This window comes from Crinia signifera, chromosome 5 (genome assembly GCF_055691185.1).
Source record: "Crinia signifera chromosome 5, ASM5569118v1, whole genome shotgun sequence".
In the NCBI taxonomy this organism is placed as follows: Eukaryota; Metazoa; Chordata; class Amphibia; order Anura; family Myobatrachidae; genus Crinia; species Crinia signifera.
In genome coordinates, this window is record NC_139221.1 from 292033393 (window position 1) to 292060856 (window position 27464).

The 27464-nt window shown below is 44.9% G+C and overlaps 1 protein-coding gene and 1 long non-coding RNA gene across 10 annotated transcripts in view; one reads left to right on the forward strand and one right to left on the reverse strand.

Annotated features, from left to right (window-relative positions):
• The window catches only part of LOC146079734 (uncharacterized), a 54533-nt gene extending 33975 nt beyond the window's left edge, over positions 1-20558 (forward strand). The window contains exons 1-2 of one of the 2 annotated variants that reach the window (XR_014474722.1): positions 6395-6435; positions 19257-20558. This is a non-coding gene — a long non-coding RNA (uncharacterized LOC146079734). Of the gene's footprint in view, positions 1-6394; positions 6436-19256 lie in introns of those variants that run through there. The other variant, XR_014474721.1, reaches the window with a different exon arrangement.
• The window catches only part of KIAA1217 (KIAA1217 ortholog), a 632840-nt gene that overhangs the window by 381283 nt on the left and 224093 nt on the right, over positions 1-27464 (reverse strand). The window lies entirely within an intron of this gene.

Here is a 27464-nt window from a genome sequence, read left to right on the forward strand (position 1 = left end):
TTCACTAGATGGCTGACAGGTGCATCTCATGATATCACATCCTATATAATGAAAGGCTAATGCAGATCCTCACCTCTATGGGGGGATTCAAGTGTTTTTCATGCTGGTGGCTCTAGATCAGGCATGTCCAACGTTGGCCCTCCAGATGTTGTGAAACTACACATCCCTGCATGCTTTGCCACAGTTTTGCTATTAGAGAATGCTAAAACTATTGCACAGCATGCTGGGATGTGTAGTTTCACAACATCAGGAGGGCCAACGTTGGACATGCCTGCTCTAGATGGTACCCTATAGAGCCATTCAAGTGCTGCTATGCTTGGGCACGCACTAGGGGGAGAAATTTACTAAGATGCCGCTGTTATCCTGCTCCAGTGGGAGGGAAGGGGGTGTGTGCTTTCTGCAGCCGCTGCTAACCTGCGCCGGGGTGGGGATGCTTGCGGAAGCTAACCTGCATCTGGGGGGGGGGGGGAATGAATAATCGTGGCCGCTACTGCCACTTACCTGCGCCTAGGGGGGGGTGTATTCTAGCCGCCGCCCTCCAGTGGCCCCCGCTCATAAAGCTGCCTAGTGGTGGCTCCGGCGCTGGCTGCATGACATCCATTGTACCCAGCTTTATATACAGTATCTGATATCTGGCTTGTGTGTTTTGCTTACATTTTATACATTCAAGGTGAGATGTTATAAGCTTGAAAAGTGATAAAATGGAGAGTGATAAACCACCAACCAACCAGCCCCTAATTGTCATTTTCCAAACCCCGTCTGTGATGTTAGGGGCTGGCAGTTAGTAGCTGATTGGCTGGTGCGTTATCACTCTCCTTTTAATCCCTTTTCAAACTTATGCTGGGTACACACCAGGATGATCCTGCTCGTGAGCGGGTCCTGACATGAGGGTACGACCCACTCACGAGCTGACGGAGCCACCGACCCACCGCCGACCGGCACAAAAAAAGCCCCTGATGTGATCGCGATCCGATCGCAACCCGCACCAACTACAATAGTCGTTTCTGAGATCCTACCTGCAGCAGGTAAGATCTCAGAAAAGACCTAACGACCCGCGGGGCCGCGCATCGGATTGGGATCTCATCAAAAGGACAGGGAAATGGCCCAAAACACGGCCGATTTACATACAATCGGTCGAGATTGTATCTAAATTGCCTCGTTTTGGGCCATATCGTCCTGTGTACCCCACATTAGTATATGTGGCCCTCACCAGAATGACGTATCTATTTATTTGCCTTGGAAACACGAAAAAAAAATATTATTGGTTAAAATTCACATTTGATTATGCACAGAATAGTCACAGACATGACTTGCCCACTGTACTTTATACTGTGTGTCACTCTAAGTGTGACAGTATGGTATCATTCATGTTGTTGTAATTCTGCCCCTACCAGGCAGTTCCGCAGTTCACTGCGCCATGGAGGAGGCCATGTCTGCTAGGATGCTTTTATCTATGAAACGTGCCAGGTTTCCCCTCCGCATCCACTTAACTAAAGAGATAAGGTGAAGATGCCCAAGTGGGGCCTAACCTCCTGCGATTCGCCAGTCTCCCAGACATTCGAAAAGAGTATGCAAATGAATGAAACTCTTAAATGGCGGATCCCTTTACTGCAAGCAAATAGATACAGTACATTTCCATTTGATGTCACTTTTTACCAGTTAGCCTGTGTAAATGAATGGCTGAGACTTATTCTGGTTCTGGATCTGGACAGCTGCAGTTTAATCATTGCCTATAGAGATTTCACATAGTGTCGCTGTGTTATCTAATGCAAGCAGCAACATCATGCAAACACTACACTCCCATTTGATATGTACTCACCACTCTACAGAACTGAGACTATTACAGGGAAATGTAATGGAGCAAATATTATCCAGCAGTCTTTCAATTTCACACTTTCTCAACCGACTATTATTTCACTCTGACATTAGAGGCTTCTCCACTAAATTCCATAATAGAAGAGAAGGAACATCTATTATGTCTTTTATGACTTTTGTCAACACCCGCTCACTTTATGTGCCCCTCTGGGGAGACTGGCTGTCTTATTTAGTATTCATCAGACAAACAGCTGTAGATATTGTCTCATATTATATATCGGCACACGTAAATCAGCACCCAGGCACTTGTGAGTAGTCATTTCTGCTCTGGGTAAAATAAAGTTCTGCACATAAATAAAACGACTCGATCAATAGTTTCAGTTTAATGGTTTCGGATATCTGTACATAAATAATACAGAGTTGGGGAAAATTATTTTTTTATATATACAGTGCATGTGGCTTCCATGAACTGTTACTGTCTTCTGTGTTGGTTTGCATATACTTGAAATAAACTGAATAAAGTGACTTATGCTGCTTTCAGACCGCATAACTGGCTTTGACCCTGTATTTGAAAACGTTTCCAAAAACGGGTCTGCCAGGTAAAACCCCTTTCACATCGCAGCACTTAAGCGGTATATTACCGTTTAAGTGCCGTTTTTTTTTTACTCTGGCAGACCAGTTTTTGGAAACTTTCCAAATACAGGGTCAAAGCCAGTGCTGTGTTCAGCGCGACCCCCCCCCCAGGGGTTAACATCACCACCACCACCACCCCCACCCCCAGGGCAAACATCGCCCCCCCCTAAAGTTAACATCACCCCCCCCCGTGTGTTAACACCCCCCCCGCGTGTTAACATCCCCCCCCCTAGGGTTAACATCACCCACCCCCCTAATGTGTTTAAGAACCCCCCCTCCCCCCACTCCGTGCAGCCGGTACCTTCCGTTGCAGATCCCGGCATTACTGTATGGACGGAGGCACTTATGAAAAAAAGACTTTATAAGAAAAGTGACTTTCGGAAAATGGCTGCCCCCATACGAAAGACAGTTTTTTAAAACTGGTTTTCCTATGCGGCAGCCATTTTAAGAAAGACACTTTTTTTCATAAGTGCCTCAGTCCATAAAGTAATGCCGGGATCTGCAACGGAAGGTACCGGCTGCACGGAGGGGGGTGGGGGGGAACACATTGCGGGGGGTCGGGGAAGTTAACTTGCACGCGCGGGGGCGGCGGGGGTGTCCAGTGCTATGAATATCTAATGAGCGCTCATTAAATATTCACTGCGCTGAATTTAGGACCCAGCTCATTGGCTGGGTCCTAAATACCGCTTCAGACCCGATTTTGATGCCAAAATACCGGGTCTGAAACGGGTAGGACCCTCCATTTTAACCGTTTTACAAAATCGGCTTTTGTAAAACGGTTAAGTGGTCCTGCACCTTTCAGACCGCACAGATTACCGTTTTAAAACGGTTAAAATCAGCAAAATACCGGTTTTTAAGTGCGGTCTGAAAGGGGCATTAGTGTATTGGGGGTATACAGCCGAGTCTCTAATAACCTTGTGTGTTAGGGACAGCATCTTTTCACATGAAAGTAATGTGGAAGATCCAGTCCAGGTGTAAGAGCAGCAGCAAGAACATCTTATGTGATCAAAGTTGGGCTGATTAAACAGCACCTGTGGCTTCATAAGAAAAGTGTTTCCTGGGCAATGGGTCATTGCTCCTGATGGTGGAATAGCTGGCCAAGTGATAGCCCAGGGTGTGAGCTACGGTAGGGACCACTGGAGCTTTCTGAAGTGTTTGTACTATGCTGTGACACCTGTATACTACAATGCTGTAACTCTTCATGCTTATGGCCCGTATTCAATGCGACCCTCGCTGTTTAACCCCCGCGCCAGCCGTTCACCCTATTCTATGTTCCGAGGGAATCCTCGCTGTCAGAGGACAGAGAGGATTCCCCCAAACAGTGAGGCTCGTGGCTAAAGCAGGGAGCTCACTGCAATTAGTCGCGAGCCTCGCTGTTTTAGCGGCCGCTTGCGCCGTTTCCCCGTCGCTACAAAATCCTAGCAACAGGGAAATGGCGTGTGCAGGGGGTCAGTTGAATACTGACAGTTCGAGCTGTGACAGCGAGCAGTCAGCACTGCTCGCTGTCACAGCTTGCAAAAACCATTGAATATACCCCTATGTTGATTACAAAATAAAGACCAAGATTTCATCTTTACCCAGTGTATGTGATTCTTTGTCACATTTGGCGCCCGACAAATTCCAGATTCCAGCACATACAGCTGGAATCTACAATACAGCAGAGAACCTTGGGTAAGCAGCTATCTGTGTTTCAGACTCGCAAGTTTTGTTAGGTTATACACTGTGCAGCTGCCCTGGGAGCCAGAAAAGTAGTGAGATGAAAGAACTGGTTAGCCTGTTCAATCCTCCTCAGTTTGTGCCTGTAGTGGAAAACAGGGTAGCTTCGAGTTGGCAGGGGGTTATGTGAAAGGTAGTCAGTCTTAAAGGGCCACTGTGTCATTAAGAAAACTGTTTGCAGTTTTATGTGAATCAGCCTGCAAGGCAGGCGGGTGTCGGCTTAGTCTGTTTTGTAAGTCTAGCACATTATATTAAGCCTACTAGGTCCGCCCTTAAAGGGGAAACGCGGACTACTATAGAGCAAATACTGGATTCAGATCCATATGGCGTGTGCTGATTCCGCTTCTGCTCAATACAGAAACTTCATACATTTAACCCAGCACTATGTGAGATTTGGGGTGTAGAAGAGAGTTTGGGCATAAAATGACACAAAATAAAGGGATTTGTGCTGTTTTAGCCCCGCCTGCTGCAGAGATTTCCGTTATTTGTATCGGTGACTGAAGAAGGTGCGGGCCCAAAAAATGATACCATAAGACTGTGCTTGTAATAAAGGAGCATGAATGTCTGAAACAGTGCTGGACACAATTCAATTTTAATTTATAAACTTTTAATAAAATGTGTTATTTATGACTACAAATCACAATATTCGATAATCGGTGGCCACCTATCGTAAAATTCCAAATAAGTTTCCAGCAGTATGGATTTTAAAAATATAAGTATCCAATAAATTACAAACAATTATAATAAACGTAATTTAAAAACAAAAAACAAAAAACAAAAAAAAGCAAAACAAATAGAACCCAAGTATTTAAGTGCACTTATCCTCCACTCTTGATATATTGGGTGAGATTTAATAGGATGAGAGATTCAGAAAATGAGAGATTTTGTGAGAAATCTCCAGTTTTTTTTAAAGCGGCAACCATTTACCCTGCAAAATCAAACTGATTTTGCAGTGTAAATGATTACCGCTTTAAAAAAACTGGAGATTTCTCACAAAATCTCTAATTTTCTGTATCTCTCATCCTATTAAATCTCACCCTTAGTGTCCGCACTATTATTGTCTCTCTCACCCGCGGCTGTGGTCACCTCATTTCTGGTGCCCACCAATGACCTCAGTGCTGTGGAGCCGTGTCTCTCACTCGCCGCTCAGAGACCTGAGGTCACGTACCTGTGGCTTGTGAACGTAGCGTGATTTTGCCAGAGTACTTCGCAAATTAAAGCAGCAGATGGCTGATGTCAGCAGTGGATATTTCTGTGAATAGCTGTCAGCGTGCCTTTCAATTTCCAAGGGTACCGGGATCGACTAACGCGTTTCGCTCAGTATGAGCTTTTTCAAAGAGGATCCTTTATGGGGGGCCAGGAGGCCCACCATATTTTCAGGAGCCTCCTGCCCATTCAAGGAGGGTAGGCAGGTATGGTGATACTTTAATCCCACTTCTTGGAACCTCCCAGAGGTAGGGAGGAAAGCTGCAGAAGTTATGGTGAAAATGTGATTCCATGAGTGTGAAGTCTTACAGGCATACTTACCTATCCTCCCTGAATGGCCAGGAGGGTCCCGAAAATTGGGTCCCCCTCCGGCCCCCTGGAAGGGTGGGCAAGCCTTCTGGAATTAGCAGTGCCCAGCCCACACCCCCTCACTCTGCCAGTCAAATACCGGCATTCACGGCTCTTTGGGGAGGGGAACAGGACTTAATGGCAGCAAGCTCCGCTCCCCTGGAAAAGCTGCAGAGTCTCCTCTCCAGGCTTCTCCCGGAGAGACTTTTAAGGTAGTCAAGTATGCTTACAGGTGGGTGCAGGATGTAGTTATCAGTAGGGAGCGGGGGCACTGGTTGTTAGAAGTATTGTGAATTAAATTTGGGTCATTTACTTTCAGCTGTCACACCTATGAGGGGCATTCATTTTTATTTAATAAAAACACCTATATTTTTGCATTAAAAACCTCCAAATAGTACAGGCAAATTATGCTGTACAGGCACTGTGCTTTATATAACACAAAGCACCACTCATCCTTACAATCCAATCACAGAGGTCTGCTTTTAATTGTATTGTCATAAATTCTGTGTACCACAGGGCCCCCTCTCCTACAGCTGCCTTTAATCAAATTAATCACATATCATTTGGACCTCATTACAGGAGAAAAACTAGCCTAGCAAAAATCAAAACTCAACTTTAGCCTGTAAAACATTCCTGCCCTGGGTTTAGAGAAAACAAAATAATATACAAGCAGATACACGCTCGCAGAGCGGTGACCGATGGGACGGGACATGAAAGGTACCTGACTCATGTCTGTCAGACTTCCGCTCCTGGACTCACAGACTTGGGGCAAGATATGCAGCTATTATATGAGGCAATGTGCATATATCTAACACAGAAATCTTAATTAATAGAGACAGGATTATAAGCATTTGCATATTTTGCCCATTCTCACTGGTTATTGCATATTTTACCTAAAATCTAGTGATGGTGCATATTTTAGGCCCTGCCCCCTTTCCACCCGCGAGTCACAGTACTGCTTTGCCCTGCTACTGCTGGTCAGGTAGTGGTAGAGTCTGCAGGCTGGGGCAGTATGTGCGCAGTGTGGGGAACCTTGGATGTACGATATGTCTGACACTGCTCTAGGCTGCCAATCATGTTGATAAAAGTCAGTCAGGACAGATGACATTACGAAGCTCCCGAACCTTTGCCTGCCCCTGGCCTGGGACTTTACACCAAGATACAGACTTCTGCAGCAGAGGAGGCGGGCAGAAGGGTTGTGACATCACGTGGCGAGGAGGAAATGCCGTGTCACAGTGAGTATGCGGCACAGGGAGGAAGCCTTCCACTGCGCCGCCCTCACACACTATGCTGACATTTGGTCCATCTGCGCTGGAGATGAGGGTTTGTGTAGTTGATGCAAGAAGAGCTTTGGACGCTGCAGTCTGCTGTAGCAGCCAGGAAATAAAAAATCCTGTGTACAGCACTAGACATCTGCAGATGCTGTGGGCCTATTTTTGAGGTTTATTTGCAACTAATGTTATGCTGATTTTTAACCCCTTCCCGACATTTGACGTACATTTACGTCATGGCCGGGAGGTACTTCCCGACACATGGCATAAATGTACGTCATGAGTTTAAACTGTCACTGCGTCTCGAGACGCAGTGACAGAGGGACGATGTCTGCTGTCCCTGACAGCAGACATGTCCCTGCATGCCCAGGGGGGGCTGCGATGTCGCCCCCCCGTCGGCGATCGCTGTGATTGGCTGTTCAGTGTGAACAGCCATTCACAGCGTTTTCCTGTGTTACCAGCGAATCGGACGCTCGGTAACACAGGTGTCAATCACCGCCGGGCGTCAGGGGGCATGAGGGGGTCATCGGTGACGATGACACCTCACCCCACCCTCACCCCACCTGCCCCCAAGGCTGTGATTGGTCCGTGGGACCCACGGACCAATCACAGCCAAGGCGCGACATTTAAACTGACGGTGACTGCGCTGCAGACGCCATTCCGGTCTGGAATAGCGTGCAGAACGGTCACCGTGCCTGCCTGCCGTGAATACCGACCTGATCCTTGCTAATACTTACCTGATCCTTGCAAATACCTTACCTGATCACCTTATCACTGCTTGTAGCGTGCTGGACGCTTCCTGGATCTGACTTCCTGAGACTTCCTGCTGCTGCTGCTGCAGTGTGATAGAGAGATAGAGAGATAGAGAGAGAGATAGAGAGAGATAGAGAGATAGTGACAGAGAGAGCTATATTTTGTGTCTGCTACCCCCCCTTTTTGGGGGTGCAGGGGTTTTCTATATATATATAACTGTCAGTGCTGCTGCTGCAGTGTCATACAGTGATAGATAGTGATAGATAGTGATAGATAGTGAGAGGTAGAGAGATAGAGAGATTTGTGTCTGCTACCCCCCCTTTTTGGGGGTGCAGGGGTTTTATTTTATATATATAACTGTCAGTGCTGCTGCTGCAGTGTCATAGAGTGATAGATAGTGATAGATAGTGAGAGATAGAGAGATAGAGAGAGATAGTGACAGAGAGTGATAGAGAGTGTATATTTTGTGTCTGCTACCCCCCCTTTTTGGGGGTGCAGTTTTTTTTTATACATATAACTGTCAGTGCTGCTGCTGCAGTGTCCTAGAGTGATAGATAGTGAGAGATAGTGAGAGATAGAGAGATAGAGAGAGATAGTGACAGAGAGTGATAGAGAGTGTATATTTTGTGTCTGCTACCCCCCCTTTTGTGCTGATCAGTATATCTGTGCTGATCAGCAACTTTTTGGGGGCGCAGAGGTTTTTTTTTTTATATATATACCTGTCAGTTGCTGCCAGTTGCACTGTCAGTTGCACCAAAGGTTGTGCACCTGCTGTCCCTCACTGGTAATCAGTGTCGCATCACTGATCACCTTTTTTTTTTTTTGTGAGTGCTGTGGGGTCTTTTTTTAATTTTTTTTTTACACACACTGATTTTGTGGGTGTCCTGTGGCCACTGTGCGCCGATCAGTGACGTACATCACTGATCAGCTTTTTCGGCACAGGGTTGATCAATTTTTTTTTTTTTTTTTGATCAGATTCCTGTTGCCTTTGAGCGCTGTTCAGTGACAGACGTTACTGACCAACATCTGTGCTCAATTTTTGGCGCAGGACCTTTTTTTTTTTTTTTTAACCCCTTCAATTTTTTATTTTTAACCCCTTCATTTTTTTTTTTTTTATTGGTATAAAGTATTTTTTTTTTTCTGCACCACATACACACTACATACCCCCCGGATTGAAATAAAGTTTGTACCCCCCCCTACACTATACACGTGTTGAAACATTTCACTACCAGTAACACAAAAATAAAAATGGCATCCCAAATGTCCTCCCAAATGTCCTCCCAAATGTCCTCCCAAATGTCCTCCCAGTCATCCAGGAGAATGTATTCAGTGGAGGAGGCATATGCCATGCTTGCCTCTGACTCTGACACAGGCAGTGATGCAAGCGGGGAATTTGAAGGATTCGTCTTAAGCTCCTCTTCCTCCTCTGGTGATGAGGGACCCCCTCAAAGACGCCCCCGTAGATCAGCTGAGATTCCCCCCCCAATAATTGATCTAGTATGGACCCCACCACCAGACAATTTTGAGCCCCAGGTTCCTGAGTTTTTGGCCATGCCAGGAATCCAATTTGATTCCACAGGTCTCAGAGAAATTGACTTTTTCAAATTATTTTTCTCTGATGATTTTATAAATTTAATGGTGGACCAAACTAATTTATATGCCCAGCAGTTTATTGCTCAAAACCCCACGTCATCATTTGCTAGGTGGACCCCTGTAGATGCAGTAGAGATGATGACGTTTTGGGGTCTGGTGTTTCATATGGGCATAGTAAAAAAGCCAGAAATTAGGCAATATTGGAGTACAGATGTTCTGTACAGTACTCCATTTTACCGTATGGCCATGCCCCGGACTCGATTTGAGACAATTCTTAAATTTATACATTACACCGATAATGCACAGTGCCCACCCAGAGATGATCCCACCTTTGACCGGCTATTCAAAGTCAGGCCGGTCATTGATCATTTCAGTGCCAAATTTGAAGAGGTGTACATCCCTGAAAAATTTATTTGTATCGACGAGTCCCTTATACATTTTAAAGGAAGGGTTAAATTCCGCCAGTACCTTCCCAGTAAGAGGGCAAGGTATGGCATAAAAATGTATAAACTGTGTGAAAGCACCTCAGGGTACACCCACAGGTTTAGGGTTTATGAAGGGAAGGATTCAAGAATTCAACCGCCAGAATGCCCCCCCTCCCTCGTAGGTGTTAGTGGGAAAATTGTCTGGGATTTAGTGCACCCCTTCCTGGATAAAGGTTATCACCTCTATGTGGATAACTTTTACACTAGCATCCCCCTGTTTAAGGCCCTTGGTTCAAGAGGTACAGCAGCTTGCGGTACTGTGCGCAAGAACCAAAGAGGCCTCCCAAAAACGCACATTGCCCAAGTAATGAGAAGGGGTGAAAGCAGGGGAATATGCAACGAAAATATGTTGTTGGTCAAATATAAGGACAAGAGGGATGTCCTTATACTGACAACAATTCACGGAGACAGTACCACCTCCGTCCCTGTACGAGGTACCAGTACCCACACCTCCAAACCTAATTGTATCCTGGATTACAATAGGTACATGGGCGGAGTGGATCTTTCAGATCAGGTACTGAAGCCGTACAGTGCCCTGCGGAAAACAAAAATCTGGTACAAGAAGGTGGCCGTGTATATCATCCAGATGGCACTGTATAACGCTTACGTGCTATTCCGTTCTACCGGCCAGAGGGGGACATTTATGCACTTTCAAGAGGAAGTCATAAAGGGCCTAATATTTGGGAACCAGCAGGCAGAGGGCCCCAGTACTTCTAGTACTGGCCCCCGTATTGTACCAGGGCAGCATTTTCCTGATGAAATCCCCTCCACTGGAAAAAAGGGCAGGACACAAAAAAGGTGCAAAGTTTGCTATAAAAAGGGAATAAGAAAGCAAACTATTTTCCAGTGTGACACTTGCCCCGACAAACCCGGCCTATGTATAAAGGAGTGTTTTAAAATATACCACACATCTATGGAATATTAGGTTCATAATTTCACCGTGCTTCGGGGGTCTTGCTAATGCCACTTAGCACCCACCATTCATTCCACCAGAATCTGAGCCGCAAAATCCAAAAATCACTCCTTCCCTTCTGAGTCCTGCCATGCACCCAACTGGTATTTTTTGGTCACATGTGAGGCATTGCCGTACTCGGGAGAAATTGGGGCACAGATTTTGGGGTGCTTTGTCTCCTTCATTCCTTGTGAAAATGAAAAATTTTGAGCCAGAACTGCATTTTTGTGTAAAAAAATGTAATTTTTCATGTTCACTGCCCAGTTTTATCAAAATTGGTGAAACCCCTGGGGGTTTGAAATGTACACTATACCCCTAGATGAATTCCCTGAGGGGTGTAGTTTGCAAAATGGGGTCACTTGTGGGGGGGTTCCACTGTATTGGTGCTTTGGGGGTCTTGCTAATGCGACATAGCACCCACCATCATTCCACCAGAATTTGTGCTGCAAAATCCAAATATCACTCCTTCCCTTCTGAGTCCTGCCACTTTTTGGTCACATGTGAGGCATTGCCGTACTCGGGAGAAATTGGGGCACAGATTTTGGGGTGCTTTGTCTCCTTCATTCCTTCTGAAAATGAAAAATTTTGAGCCAGAACTGCATTTTTGTGTAAAAAAATGTAATTTTTCATTTTCACTGCACACTTGTATCAAAATTGGTGAAACCCCTGGGGGTTTGAAATGTACACTATACCCCTAGATGAATTCCCTGAGGGGTGTAGTTTGCAAAATGGGGTGACTTGTGGGGGGGTTCCACTGTATTGGTGCAACATAGCACCCACCATTCATTCCACCAGAATCTGTGCTGCAAAATCCAAAAATCACTCCTTCCCTTCTGAGTCCTGCCATGCACCCAACTGGTATTTTTTGGTCACATGTGAGGCATTGCCGTACTCGGGAGAAATTGGGGCACAGATTTTGGGGTGCTTTTTCTCCTTCATACCTTCTGAAAATGAAAAATTTTGAGCCAGAACTGCATTTTTGTGTAAAAAATGTAATTTTTCATGTTCACTGCCCACTTGTATCAAAATTGGTGAAACCCCTGGGGGTTTGAAATGTACACTATACCCCTAGATGAATTCCCTGAGGGGTGTAGTTTTCAAAATGGGGTGACTTGTGGGGGGGTTCCACTGTATTGGTGCTTGGGGGGTCTTGCTAATGCGACATAGCACCCACTAAAATTCCACCAGAATCTGAGCTGCAAAATCCAAAAATCACTCCTTCCCTTTTGAGTCCTGCCATGCACCCAACTGGTATTTTTTGGTCACATGTGAGGCATTGCCGTACTCGGGAGAAATTGGGGCACAGATTTTGGGGTGCTTTTTCTCCTTCATACCTTCTGAAAATGAAAAATTTTGAGCCAGAACTGCATTTTTGTGTAAAAAATGTAATTTTTCATGTTCACTGCCCACTTGTATCAAAATTGGTGAAACCCCTGGGGGTTTGAAATGTACACTATACCCCTAGATGAATTCCCTGAGGGGTGTAGTTTGCAAAATGGGGTGACTTGTGGGGGGGTTCCACTGTATTGGTGCTTGGGGGGTCTTGCTAATGCCACATAGCACCCACCAACATTCCACCAGAATCTGAGCTGCAAAATCCAAAAATCACTCCTTCCCTTCTGAGTCCTGCCATGCACCCAAATGGTATTTTTTGGTCACATGTGAGGCATTGCCGTACTCGGGAGAAATTGGGGCACAGATTTTGGGGTGCTTTGTCTCCTTCATACCTTCTGAAAATGAAAAATTTTGAGCCAGAACTGCATTTTTGTGTAAAAAAATGTAATTTTTCATTTTCACTGCCCACTTGTATCAAAATTGGTGAAACCCCTGGGGGTTTGAAATGTACACTATACCCCTAGATGAATTCCCTGAGGGGTGTACTTTGCAAAATGGGGTGACTTGTGGGGGGGTTCCACTGTATTGGTGCAACATAGCACCCACCATTCATTCCACCAAAATCTGTGCTGCAAAATCCAAAAATCACTCCTTCCGTTCTGAGTCCTGCCATGCACCCAACTGGTATTTTTTGGTCACATGTGAGGCATTTCCGTACTCGGGAAAAATTGGGGCACAGATTTTGGGGTGCTTTTTCTCCTTCATACCTTCTGAAAATGAAAAATTTTGAGCCAGAACTGCATTTTTGTGTAAAAAAATGTAATTTTTCATTTTCACTGCCCACTTGTATCAAAATTGGTGAAACCCCTGGGGGTTTGAAATGTACACTATACCCCTAGATGAATTCCCTGAGGGGTGTAGTTTTCAAAATGGGGTGACTTGTGGGGGGGTTCCACTGTATTGGTGCTTGGGGGGTCTTGCTAATGCGACATAGCACCCACCAAAATTCCACCAGAATCTGAGCTGCAAAATCCAAAAATCACTCCTTCCGTTCTGAGTCCTGCCATGCACCCAACTGGTATTTTTTGGTCACATGTGAGGCATTGCCGTACTCGGGAGAAATTGGGGTACAGATTTTGGGGTGCTTTTTCTCCTTCATACCTTCTGAAAATGAAAAATTTCGAGCCAGAACTGCATTTTTGTGTAAAAAATGTAATTTTTCATTTTCACTGCCCACTTGTATCAAAATTGGTGAAACCCCTGGGGGTTTGAAATGTACACTATACCCCTAGATGAATTCCCTGAGGGGTGTAGTTTTCAAAATGGGGTGACTTGTGGGGGGGTTCCACTGTATTGGTGCTTGGGGGGTCTTGCTAATGCGACATAGCACCCACCAAAATTCCACCAGAATCTGAGCCGCAAAATCCAAAAATCACTCCTTCCGTTCTGAGTCCTGCCATGCACCCAACTGGTATTTTTTGGTCACATGTGAGGCATTTCCGTACTCGGGAGAAATTGGGGCACATATTTTGGGGTGCTTTTTCTCCTTCATACCTTCTGAAAATGAAAAATTTTGAGCCAGAACTGCATTTTTGTGTAAAAAAATGTAATTTTTCATTTTCACTGCCCACTTGTATCAAAATTGGTGAAACCCCTGGGGGTTTGAAATGTACACTATACCCCTAGATGAATTCCCTGAGGGGTGTACTTTGCAAAATGGGGTGAATTGTGGGGGGGTTCCACTGTATTGGTGCAACATAGCACCCACCATTCATTCCACCAGAATCTGTGCTGCAAAATCCAAAAATCACTCCTTCCCTTCTGAGTCCTGCCATGCACCCAACTGGTATTTTTTGGTCACATGTGAGGCATTGCCGTACTCGGGAGAAATTGGGGCACAGATTTTGGGGTGCTTTTTCTCCTTCATACCTTCTGAAAATGAAAAATTTTGAGCCAGAACTGCATTTTTGTGTAAAAAAATGTAATTTTTCATTTTCACTGCCCACTTGTATCAAAATTGGTGAAACCCCTGGGGGTTTGAAATGTACACTATACCCCTAGATGAATTCCCTGAGGGGTGTAGTTTTCAAAATGGGGTGACTTGTGGGGGGGTTCCACTGTATTGGTGCTTTGGGGGTCTTGCTAATGCGACATAGCACCCACCAAAATTCCACCAGAATCTGAGCTGCAAAATCCAAAAATCACTCCTTCCCTTCTGAGTCCTGCCATGCACCCAACTGGTATTTTTTGGTCACATGTGAGGCATTGCCGTACTCGGGAGAAATTGGGGCACATATTTTGGGGTGCTTTGTCTCCTTCATACCTTCTGAAAATGACAAATTTGGAGCCAGAACTGTATTTTTGTGTAAAAAAAATAATTTTTCATTTTCACTGCCCAGTTGTACCACAATTGGTGAAACCCCTGGGGGTTTGAAATGTACACTATACCCCTAGATGAATTCCCTGAGGGGTGTAGTTTGCAAAATGGGGTCACTTGTGGGGGGGTTCCTAACTTTTAGCATCTTATGGTGCCTAGAAACCTACATGGTGCCTAAAAAATAATCTCATAAAAAGGAGGCTCCAAAATCAAGTAGGTGCTCCTTCTATTATGAAGCCTGTGGTTTGGTCACCGTGCACACTAGGGCCACATATAGGATATTTATGAAAACAAAAGAATTGGGGGAATCAATTTTCAGTCACATTTCTCTAGTAAAATGTACTGTGTTCCTTAGAAAAATGTATTAAAATTGCAAATCTGCAAAAAAAAAGAAATTTTGAAATTTCACCTACACTTTGTTTTAATTCCTGTGAAACACCTAAAGGGTTAACAAACTTCCAAAATGCTGTTTTGAATACTGTGAGGGGTGCAGTTTTTGAAATGGCATCATTTATGGGGGTGTCTCACATACAAGTCCCTCAAAGTCACATCAGAACTGAACTGGTCCCTAAAAAAATCAGTGTTTGAAATTTTCTTGAAAATTTGAGAATTTGCTATTCATATTTGAAGCCTCCTAGTGTCCCAAAAAATTAAAAGGAAGTTGAAATAATGATGTCAACATAAAGTAGACATATGGTCTATGTTAGTTATTCACTATTTTGAGTGGTAAGATTATTTGTCTCACAAGCAGAAAATTTAACATTTTGCAAATCGCTAAATTTTCCATTTTTTCACGATATTTTGGTATTTTTCACAAAAAAACACAGACTGTATCGACCCAAATTTACCACTAATTTGAAGTACAATGTGTCACGAAAAAACAATCTCAAAATCACTGGGATAAGTAAAAGCAAAAAAAAGTTATCCCCACTTAAGTGAGACATGTCAGATTTGAAAAAAAGGGCTCTGTCAGGAACGCAAAAACTGGCTCTGTCAGGAAGGGGTTAAATAAATAAGTTAAAAATTACTTTTTTTATTATTTAATGTAACATATTTGAACTCTTTTAATGCATATTTTAAGTATTTTAAATGCATATTTGCATGCATATTTCAAGCTTTTTATGTTGCATATAATCCTGTTTCTAGTGATCACTCTCCATTTTTTCACTTTTCAAGCTTAGTACATCAGGCCTATAGTAAGATAGCTAGTAAGGGTGAATAAATATGTTTGTCCATCAAGTTCAACCTGTTGATAAATTATTAAAAAAGTTAGGTCTAACCAATCAGATTCTATTTATCTATTGTCTTCTAGAAGGTGCCTAATACATAAGAAGTAGATTCTGATTGGTTGCTATGGGCAACAGAACTTAGTAAACACTCAGGGCATTATTCTGGTCTGTGCGGACGGAGCCGACTATGCGGCCAGGACCGTGCGTCCTAAACCCCGCCTTCCGTACGGATCGCTCACTCCGTCCGAATGCGGTAAGAAGCTGTCCGAACGGACCGCACGTGTATTTCTCATGAATACGCCTCCTCCATCTCAGGGAACCTCCCCCATCATTCGATGGTCGCAGACACTAGGGCATGGTGGGAGAATAAAATAGTGTGCCTAGAGCAGACCTGGCCAAAAGGTAGATCCTGATCTACCAGTAGATCTTGGGGCATCCGCTGGTAGATCACGGCCAAATTAACAAAATACACGTGAACTTGAACATCTGACGTTTCAGAACGCCAGCTCCCGGTAGAGCCCCTGATGACATGACATCACCGGAGTGCTGTGAAGAGCCCTCTGCAGCTGCTATATATCAGTCTGGCCCCACACCCACATATGCTGGGCTTACCACTCTGTACCAGCACAGAGGCTCCTCACAGCACCAAGTACACCCTGAGCGACTCCTGGATGTAGTGTGTGGGGTGTAATTGTCTGATATGGGTGGTACAGTGGCTGCAGGCTGATGCTGCTGGAGTACAGCCGCTGCCTGCTCCGTTGATACAATACCCGAGTGGTTCCGTGCTTGTGTCCTGGTTATCAGTCGCTGACTGACTAATAGATCCTATAACAGAAGAAAATGTCTGTGCGCTGTCGGACCACGGTTTTTGTTTGGGTGGTTACTGCGCTATGTGGTTGAAGCGGCTTCTTTATAACAAGATACTTAGGGGATGGTAAAAAGCGCTAAAAGAAAAAATTCTGAAAAAATGGGGTAATTATTTTGAGTGGTACCTGTAAATGAAAAAGTGGTTAGTAGTAAATGTTTACACCCTTTTGGGGAATATGTAAAAGGGATATGTAGAAAGGATGGACTAGTGCTCTCCCTAAGTCTGACCCTTACGTGCTTCCGGTATGATGATGGTACTCCGTATGCCAGATTAGGAGCAGCCGGGATGCCGCCTGATGTTGTTGCGGCGCTGTCCCGTCGTCTGACTGTCTGATCGGCAGGGCGCACTGTCAGAGCCGTCGCTGGATGTTAGTTGCGGCTGGCTCAGTGCGCGTCGTGACTGCCGGAAGTCGGAGATCGTGGAACCGGAAGTTCGCCGCACCCGCCGGGCAGGGTTTCAGGGTGAGCATGGGAGCAAGTGTGAGAGTCCTCCTTACGGGTCCAACGGAGTACCATCATCATACCGGAAGCAAGTAAGGGTCAGACTTAGGGAGAGCACTAGTCCATCCTTTCTACATATCCCTTTTACATATTCCCCAAAACGGTGTCGGACCACGGTGTAACAAATTATGAGCAATCACAAATATTCTGTTCAGGCAGCAGTCAGATGGGGGTACTTGGACCACATATAGAAAGATCACAAAGAGAGAAAAAGACAGACTGTGCTAAAATAGAAATCAAATGTAATCCAAAAATAAACATAAAGGTATCAGAGCAATTAAAATACAAAATAAAATCTATCAATATGAAACCAATTTCATTTGAAGGTCACTATGGCCAGTATTAGTAATACTATTAGTAATCCAATCACATATAGCATCTACCATTCTTATATATGTGATTATATAACTAATAGTAGAGAAACTTGTATGCTGCATGGGTGTATATTGTGTGCAGGTATTTTAGCAATTGTCCGTGTTGATCGCCCGTGCGAATGTGGGGCAGAGAATCGGCTGGCCTGCGAGGCGTGAGACTTACTTTTACAGAGCGAATGATTTTAAGCTCAAACAGTCCGAGCGCTCTCACAGTGGAGCGAAGCCACCGCCCAGCACATGTAGTCACCACCCCAGTATACGCCCTGGTTACCGCCTAGTTGTGCCCAGATTTGTGGCCGCGCCAATCCATACGCCCACATTACGACTACTCTGCACGAGTTTGTTCGCTAGCGTATTTCTACTCATATGGTCGCGAGTGTGCACGGTTGCCCAAACCTACACATGCGCCTTGCGAATGGTACGCATGCGCAGTGGGCTAAGATACACTCAGCAAATGAATTGGTGTCCGAGCGAGGCAAGCAGAATGTGGCCCTATGTGTGTTAGAGCGATCAGCAAAACAAAATCTATTGTGGGAAGCATAGGGCCTGTGAGCCTGGTTCAGAGGTGGATGCTATGTATGTATGTATGTATATATATATATATATATATATATATATATATATATATATATATATATGTATGTATGTACTGTATGTATGTATGTTTGTGTATGTATGTATATGTATGTGTGTGTAAATGTATGTTTGCAGGGCCGTCCACTGGAGGGCGGCAGTTCGCCCCTCGCCCCCGTGCAAAGGGGGTCCATGCCGGCTTCTGACAGGAGCCTGCAGTGGTGTCCTTGCCGCGCGGATACCTGCGGCGCTGAGTATAAAGCTGGCGGCGGTGGGGGGTCCCTTCAGTGAATAAGAAATAACTAGCGCTATGCGGCGGTGCGGGAAGCGCTTCTGTTTTGAAAACACTGGCCGTACGGCGCACGCTGATTGGCTGAGATTCACGCTGATTGTGCAGCTCTTGATTCTTATGTATTTATATCTACAGAAATATACAGTTACCATCTCTACTGGCAGCAATGCCATGTGCAACTGTGCCTGCCATCGTACAGTTAGATTTACGGGTCTGCAGTTTCCGGTACTTTCATGCATGCGGAAAATAGCAAAACAAAATATCAGTACATGGGCCACCTCTGAATCAGGCCCATTGACAATGGTAGATCTCTGCTAAATATGTGAACTAAAAGTACCTCCCAACATGACCCATTCCAAGAGGGACAAAATGCTCTGCTCCTGGACTTGCTGCCAGTGGTAGTTGCAGAGGTGGGACTGCACCAATGTCGCAAATTCAAAAAGGGGAGCCACACCTGCCAGTGAGTCCAGACTGTGGTGTTTAGGGTGGCAGTTGGTGGGGCTCCCCTATCTGAATTGTGGACTGTGCTGCAGCCCTGCAACTGCCACTGACATGAATGTCCAGAAAGAGAGCATCTTATCCCTCCTGGAATGGGTTATGTTGGGAGGTATTATCCCGGGACACAAAAATCTGGCCACCCCTGCTACAAAACAATGTAACTACAGTGAAAATTGTGTTCATATAAAACCTCACATTACCAAAGATTTATAGGGAAATCCTGCCATCAAATAATATATTAGATTCTGATGTGAATGTAATATTTAAAGTGAGAAGTGAAATCACATTTCCCTCAGGTCAGTCATGCAAAAGACAAAGGAGCTGTGATGTCATAATGGGCCTCAAACCACAAACTGGCCAATCAGGTGGGGTCTGTGAGGTCATAGTGATGTCATAATCAGGGCTGTACTGAGGCTGTCTCACTCATTCACCTCACAGAACTCCGGGCAGTGCGCAGCTCACCAGGAGGAGGACATACTCACATAAGGTTAGTGACTGGACAGAGATAAGGGCAGGTTAGTGCGATGCGGCGGCAGACTCGAAGCGCGACTACTGTAATATATGACTGATCACCTGACCGACAGGACAGTATTGGATAAAAACAGAATCTCACCCCTAGGGAGGCAGAACCGTACCTAGCAGCCACTAGGGCTGTGACTGGGACACCTAAGGGCGGTGTCTGGATGGCGCTGGATAAACCCTGTATGGAGCGGTTAGGACGTGTCGCAAGGCACTAAGGTGTCCTATGCTGCATCAAGTCCCCCATTCGGATCCCTACTTATTAATGTGCAGGAGTGTGAGAGATGTATATTGTGCTTTAGCCATTACTTTGTTATTATCTGATACTGTTGTTATAGCTTTATCATAGTTTGGGCTCCATGTAAGAGTGATACTAAATACTGGCAGCATATTGTGTTAGTGTCAGGGTGATACGCAGGATATGCCGCTGGTATTTACCATCACACACAGTATCTTTCCAGCGAGGACCAGCGGTGTCCCCTCCTCCGCTGTATCCTCTGCTGTGTTGCCAGCAGCCTGTTGGCAATGGGTTACTGACTAATGCACATACATGACGGCCGTCTGTGTATGTGTATAGAGATCAGACCCGGTGGGGACATAGGAAACAGAGTTAGAGCTGTCCTATATATATCATTGCAGCCCTAACCCCTTATAGCACCAGAGACGAGTCCTAAAGGGGTTCTGGCTGATTCTTACATGGAGTCCTAATACTAATGGGTAGCTAACTACCTTGTCTCTTTCCCCCTACCTTGTCTCTCTCGCCCCCTACCTTGTCTGTCTCGCCCCTTTACCTTGTCTGTCTCTCCCCCCTACCTTGTCTCTCTCCCCCATTACTGTGGACATGCGCGTGCCCCCCCGGTGCCATCGGGTGCGTTCTTCATCATCTGGGAAAAAAGTTAAAATACAGATTTGGGGTGACATAAGGGATGACGGGTTATATAAGGTTAGTGGGTGGGTGGTTTGGGCAAACTCTGCAAAGTCTCTTAATGCCTAGAGGGACGGGCAGTCCATCAGCCATGGGTCCCCAGAGGTTTCCCCCACAGGGGGTTTTTCCTCTCCTGAGTGCTGATGGATGACTCCACCATCTTGTTCCTCTTATAGGACAAGTGTGTAAGAGTTCTGGAACAATCCTGTTCCAGTATTCCCTATTTTATAATGCAGAGCAAAAATAATATATACATTTTACTTAAAATAAAAGTTTGAATTTATTTATTAAATATATTTTGTGTGAATTTGTCTTTATTTATATTAATAAATGCTCCAAAAGGTCAGGAGGTCGCAGTGAGGGCTGGTGGGTAAATGAGATTAGAGGTGGTAATGGAAAGTAAATGCAGTAGGCTTACACCCTGATCTCTGAGGTAACCATACAAATGGGAGGGGCGTATGGAGTAGGCTTACACCCTGATCACTGAGGTGACCATACAAATGGGAGAGGCGTATGGAGTAGGCTTACACCCTGATCACTGATGTGACCATACAAATGGGAGGGGCTTATGGAGTAGGCTTACACCCTGATCACTGAGGTGACCATACAAATGGGAGGGGCGTATGGAGTAGGCTTACATCCTGATCACTGAGGTGACCCTACAAATGGGAGGGGCTTATGGAGTAAGTTTACACCCCCATCACTGAGCTGACCATACAAATGGGCTGGGCTTATGTAGTAATGAATCAATGCCTCCGACTAATATGTGCTCAAGGTTTGGTAGGGAAACATTATGTTTGTATGTGTTGTATGTGAATAATGCAAGTCGGTTATATGATATATGGGTTATTAACTCCTGATTATTAATTATAATAATAATAATAAATACAAATAAAAACAAGATTTAACAAAGGAAGAAGAAGAAAAAGAAGAAGATGAAGAATTATATTTCTACAATATTTTCTCCAATTCGGCACAGGACACGTTACAGATAACATGAACGTATTACAGAAGTTTAGGTTTTCAGAGAATACAGAAATAATGAATAAAATACAAAGGTGTGACAGACATTTTGTGTTATCGATGCCAAGGATTATTCCTCCTACGCACATTGGGATTAGGAGAGATCATTGCATAATTATCAGAACCAGTCACGGCTCTTTCTACACAGGAGAGTCCCAGGCGAGGCGGCCATCTTGGACGCACTACGTAGGTTAAAATGTACAATTAGCAATACATGACAATAGAACATTCAAGGGTAAAATAAAAAGCAACCTATACCCCTTTCCCATCACACCTACTGTGATTACCAGGTTCATGCCGGTTTCTTGCCGGTTCGACCCGGTAAGTGGTGCGATGTGAAAGGGGTTACTGGGTCCTGCAAAGCGGTAGCAACACGGCAATATGAACCAGTAAAAAAGAAGGGTTCTTACTGGTTCGTTGCCGTGTTGCTTTGCGGTGTGAACAGGTTAATAAGGTCGAGTGACTCGTTTCCCGTTCACACCAATGGAGGAGGCAGTGCTTGGAGCAGCGCCAGCACTAAGCGTTGCCTCCTCCACCTCCCCCGATGATGCTCTGCCACGCCCCTGGGTGAGGTCAGCGAACCGGCAATATTGGCAGTTCGCTGAGGGGATGTGAACAGAGTAAAATGCAGGGTTGTCAAGGGACTGAACCGTTTCAAAGTCCCAGTGCGACCCTGCATTTTGTGATGTGAAAGGGGTAGAACAGGATTCACACTGCAGAGGTTCGAATCACAGACAATAAGTACACAACTGACCGAAAGTAAAAAAATAAGTAAGAAAAACGATATTAATTCCGTGTTACATTTGGAAGATGTTAAACTCTGAATTGCATATAATATAGGCATGATCCCACGTGGATTGCTGACAGCTCAGGAGTGATAACTGTGGGCTGTGGTAATGGTTCCAGTGATACAGACTGTTCGGTAGGTTGTGTATGTTAGCAGCCTAGCGAACATATGTATGTATGTATGTTTGTGTATGTATGTGCAGTTGCTGATTCTTATATATTCATATCTGCAGAAATATACAGTTACCATCTCTACTGGCAGCAATGCCATGTGCAACTGTGCCCGCCATCGTACAGTTAGATGTACGGGTCTGCAGTAAGGGGTTTCCGGTACTTCCATGCATGCGGAATAGCAAAACTAAATATCAGTATATGGTCACCTCCGAATCAGGCCCATTGGTAGATCTCCGCTAAATATGTGAACTAAAAGTAGATCCCGGGACACAAAAATCTGGCCACCCCTGGCCTAGAGTATCGAGGCACTGAGCCCGAAGCATGGCGAACGCAGCGAGCCATGTGTGGCGACGTGGTGCTACAGTCTCCGTGTCGGCACGACATATGCCGACAGGTGGTATTTCATGCCCTACCATCCACTAGGGCATGTGGGAGAATAAAATAGTGTGCCGAGCGTAGCGAGCCATGCCAGGGGACGCGGTGCTACGTTTTAGTGGTTTTGTTTATGTTTTAGTGTTTATGCTGTGTTGACATTCCGGTAAAAAAAAAAAAAAATGTTGACTTTTTCAATTTTGACCTAATGACCCTGTTGACCTAAGTAATGTCTACCTTCCTGCATGTCGACCTTAACTCATGTCGACCTAAATGCATGTCGACCTAATGGTGTCAACCTAATGCTTGTCTACCATAATACCGGTGGCCTAATGATCCATACCCGTCTCTATATACCCATTTTAGGCCAAAAAAAAGATGCACAAAAGATGGCCAGCACTAGCAGAGTCTCGTGGACCACTTGTGCAGAGATGAGCTGTTTGGTGTGACTGCAGCCATGACGTACAGTAAGAGGACACATCTGCATTCACAAACTCCCTGAAATTCTTTCTGTTTTAAGTAGGCAATTATGGAGGGCATTGTATAACGCTCTTCAGTGTTAGCACAGCTGTGTGCCCCATGGCACCATTGTCATACTCCTTTCTGTGGAGCTGGAGAGTATGTAACAGACCTGGCTCAGAGCACCTGTGTGAGGAGAGAGGTTTGATTTTTTTTTTAGGCTATTTTCCATAACCAAACATTTGGAAAATATTTATTTGTGTTCTGTTCAGCTGGCACCCCTGCATAACGGCTTACGTAGCCTCTTGTGTTGTGCCCACATCTGTCCTTAACATGTTCAATGACAGCATGAAGCTCCCACAGCTTTCCTATTGGGAAAAACCACTGGGTGCAGCCTGCAGACATGCATGTGGTTGTAGAGAAGGGGGGATCAACTTATTCCCATTATGTCATAATCTATTTCCTGAGTGGGTTCAGTATGATTTCCTGACAGTCAAAAACACAGACGACCATTGGCTGATGGTCAAAATATCGACAAGGCAAAAATCCTCACTCACGTTCCAGCACTCCAAAATTGCCATGACCCACGATGTCACAGTCATTGCTTCGCCATATAATTGCCACGCACCCAACACCAGTATGCAATACACATGTATTTGGAGACTGAGACATACAGTATGCCTATAGTTAGCATCTACAATGGTCTTCAGGGATCAGGGGTGGATTGGCTCGCCGGGAAACCGGGCCATTTCCCAGTGGGCCGGTCCAGATTTCCACCTGGCTGGGCCGCCGACCGTGCTACCAGGGCCGGCTGCCCAGTCCTGCTCTGCTGCTGGCAGGGACCTGGAGCGGGCGGCTCGCAGACCGTTCCAGCAGGATGTCACCCCGGCGTTCGTCTATGTCGGCACTGTGGCAGGAGCTGCTGGTCTCCAGCACAGTGGTAGCGTCGGCGCTGTCGGCACTGGCAGGCGGGGTGTTCCAACGTCTATGAGAACAAAGCCTATCAACTTGCTACCAACTAGTGACATCACTAAAGCATGAGTATCAATTGAAGGCCCAATAAATTTTGACCTTTCCTATATGTAAGTGATGGTTATTTAATTTGATATGGATTATGTTGGTGGTCACCTGCCACCAACCTGCCACCATGCCGTATAATTAAGTGCCACACAGACTGTAAAACCAGACTCTGAAAGAGCCACTGGCAAATGCAACAAGACACCTCTGCAATAAATCACCGACTTCCAGCTTTACCTTAAAAAAAAAGCCACATTTTTTTTTTATGTACCATCTGTTCAGGGTCTTATTATTTGCTATTTAGGTGCTTTTTATATCGGCTTTCACGATGTGTGCCACTTCTAACGTCTTCATCAAAGCATGCTTGCTGGCACAGAGAAGACCCTCTAGCGCAGATAAATGGTTTTAGGAGTCACACACTTGGATTTATTCCTTCACTTATACGATAGTCTACACAAATGAAGCACTTTATCCATCAGCTCTGATAAGATAGAGTGTCATCACCTTTGTTTAGCGGTGTAGAGCAACTCATGCTGAAAAAATCCTTTAAAAATCTCTCTAGAGCCACAGAGCCAGGAATGTTAACCTCCGAGGCCTCTGGGTAAACTTAAAGAGCAGCCGTTTCAGGTTACAAAATCACATCCTGGCAAGTTCTGAAAAACGGCAATGAGTAATGTTGGGGGCCTGCTGTACGATATGAAGGAGAGCGGTGTGTCTGTGGCAGGAGTAGACTGCCAGACGGTTTTTTCTTTTAACTGCAGGGCAAACTGCTCTTAATATATGACATATAAATTGTGGCTAAAGAGGCTAAACCTACAAAGGTGTGAATATACATGATGCATCTCATGACTTATTCATTGTATATAGATCTCAATGGAGTGTTACTGTGTGAAAACAATAGATGCCTTGTATTAGCCTACATTCCGAATAAAAAACGTACAGCCATGTGTCTGAGAAAATCCGATACACAGTATATTAACTGGAAGTAAACTAAAAATAATATTATTTATTTAAAAACATTTGCACATAGTAGGCCAGATGCACTAAGCTTCAAAAGTGATAAAATGGAGAGTGATAAACAGCCAACCAATCACCTCCTACCTGCCATGTCACAGGCTGTGTTTGAAAAATGTCAGACAGGAACTGATTGGTTGGTTATTAATCACTCACCATTTTATCACTTTTGAAGCTTAGTGCATCTGGCTCAGGGTCTATTTAACATGAAGCAGAGGTAATTACTATTCTCTAACAAAATATCCTGCCGGTACCCTGCCGGGGCTACTCAGCCAGACAATGGGCCCGATTCACACCTGCTTGCTAGGCTGTGAGTGTTCGGAGTCCTGCGATGAGGTAAATGCCGCCATACATCAGTGAAACCCCTCACCACCACCATGTGCACGGCTGCAAATGCATTGGTAATCAATGGAACCCCCCCCCCCCCGTTCGCAATCGCCACGTAAGTCTGGACTTACTCAGTGCTGTGAAGGCTGTGAATAGAAGGAGGCCGCTGATCAAGTCAATGGCCCTCCCTCACAACGGTCGGGGAACGTCTGAGTTTTCTGGGGAACTCCCAGGAAACGCTGGGTTTCCACCCCCAAACAGTTGCAGGGTGTCAATCACCTTGCGTATGGACAGCGATAGCTACCCTTCCCTTGCTCCACAGATGGCTTGCGCACAGTGTACCATGCGTATGAGCGGTCATCCGTTAATCGATCGGGCTTTGAATTTGTAGCCGAGAGTGCAGGTCTGAATTAGGCCCAATGTCAATGTATAGTAGTATGGCATAGATGACCTAATGAGGTTTTCATCTGAGAAACCTTTTGTTAAATTAAGAGAAGCCCATTCTGTGTTTTCTCATTTCTATAAATAGACCTTTAACCCTTCGAGTGCCAACATCTCTGTGAGAGACGCACAGAATATCTGCTAAAAATGCCAGCGTCGCTCACATTTGTTATATAAATTCAAATAAAAAATGTTGCATAAAAACAGATTATATTTCCTATATAAGGTAAACATTACAGGTCATTATGATGAATAACAATGATTGCTTGGCAATTTTCACATCTATTTTGACAAAGTCCCTTGGCACTCACAGGGTTAATTTATCACTTCATGAGCCAGATGCACTAAGCTTGAAAAGTGATATAATGGAGAGTGATAAACCGCCAGCCAATCAGCTTCTAACTGCCATGTCACAGGCTGTGTTTGAAAAATGACAGGTAGGAGCTGATTGGTTGGTGGTTTATCACTCCAGTTTATCACTTCCCAAGGCTTAGTGCATCTCTCCCCATACTAGTGAAATTGGTAAGGGAATAATATATATCAAATCATGGGGATTTTTTTAATCACAATTGACACTTTTAATGCAGCGCTGAAAGAATAAGCATGAGCTTACACAGAATGACTGCTGAAACTGGTCAGCCAGGGACAGAAGATCTGCATCAGAAGACACAAACCCTGGTCTCGATACACCCAGAAAATGGGGGCAAGGCGCTGGCCATATCTGCCCTGCGGCTTAGGGGGCAATGCATGTGATCACGTTGGACCGGTTCTGCGCATGCTGAATCTGCCAACAATCGAAGATGTGTGGAAACCATAGGGCTGGCATCTTTGAATCTGGACATAAATTTGCATATTTACCAAAAACACTGTTGGTTACCCTATCACTCAGCTCCAGGGGTTGGCGTCAGTGTGCACACAGATATGCATTCTGAAGCATGGTAACCACAACAGCTTGGAAGCCCCTAGAAATCTTTGAGATTTGTTTCTGCGGTCAGAGATATAGGAACTGCGGCAGACACGGGAGATGCCTGCTGTGGTTCCAACTTTTTAAATCTTGGTAATATTTCAAAATGTTGAGATTTCCTGCCACTTTACTTTAAGAAATAGGCCCTTTAATGTTGCAACAAAAATCATTTACATGGTATTACTAGTAACCCAAAAAAAGATTACTGTACTCATGACTGTACACATAAAAGTTCTATTAAAAACGGAATTGCTGGTATCAGAAATAGGCTGGTCACGCAATGTGTAATGTCTGGGAGGTAGAGAGAAGTGAACACCAAACATGTGCGCAGTGTGAGCGTGTAATGGGAGTGCTGGGGATGTGTCAGTGACATTGCCACTTCTACAGAGGCCGTGTTTAGGGGGACTCACCCTGCACCTTAGCTTGGTTCAGGTGCCAATATGGTGGAGAATGTCTTCCAATGGTGGATGATCTATAACAGGCATGTCCAACGTTGGCCCTCCAGATGTTGTGAAACTACACATCCCAGCATGCTTTGCCACAGTTTTGCTATTAGAGAATGCTAAAACTATTGCAAAGCATGCTGGGATGTGTAGTTTCAAAACATCTGGAGGGCCAACGTTGG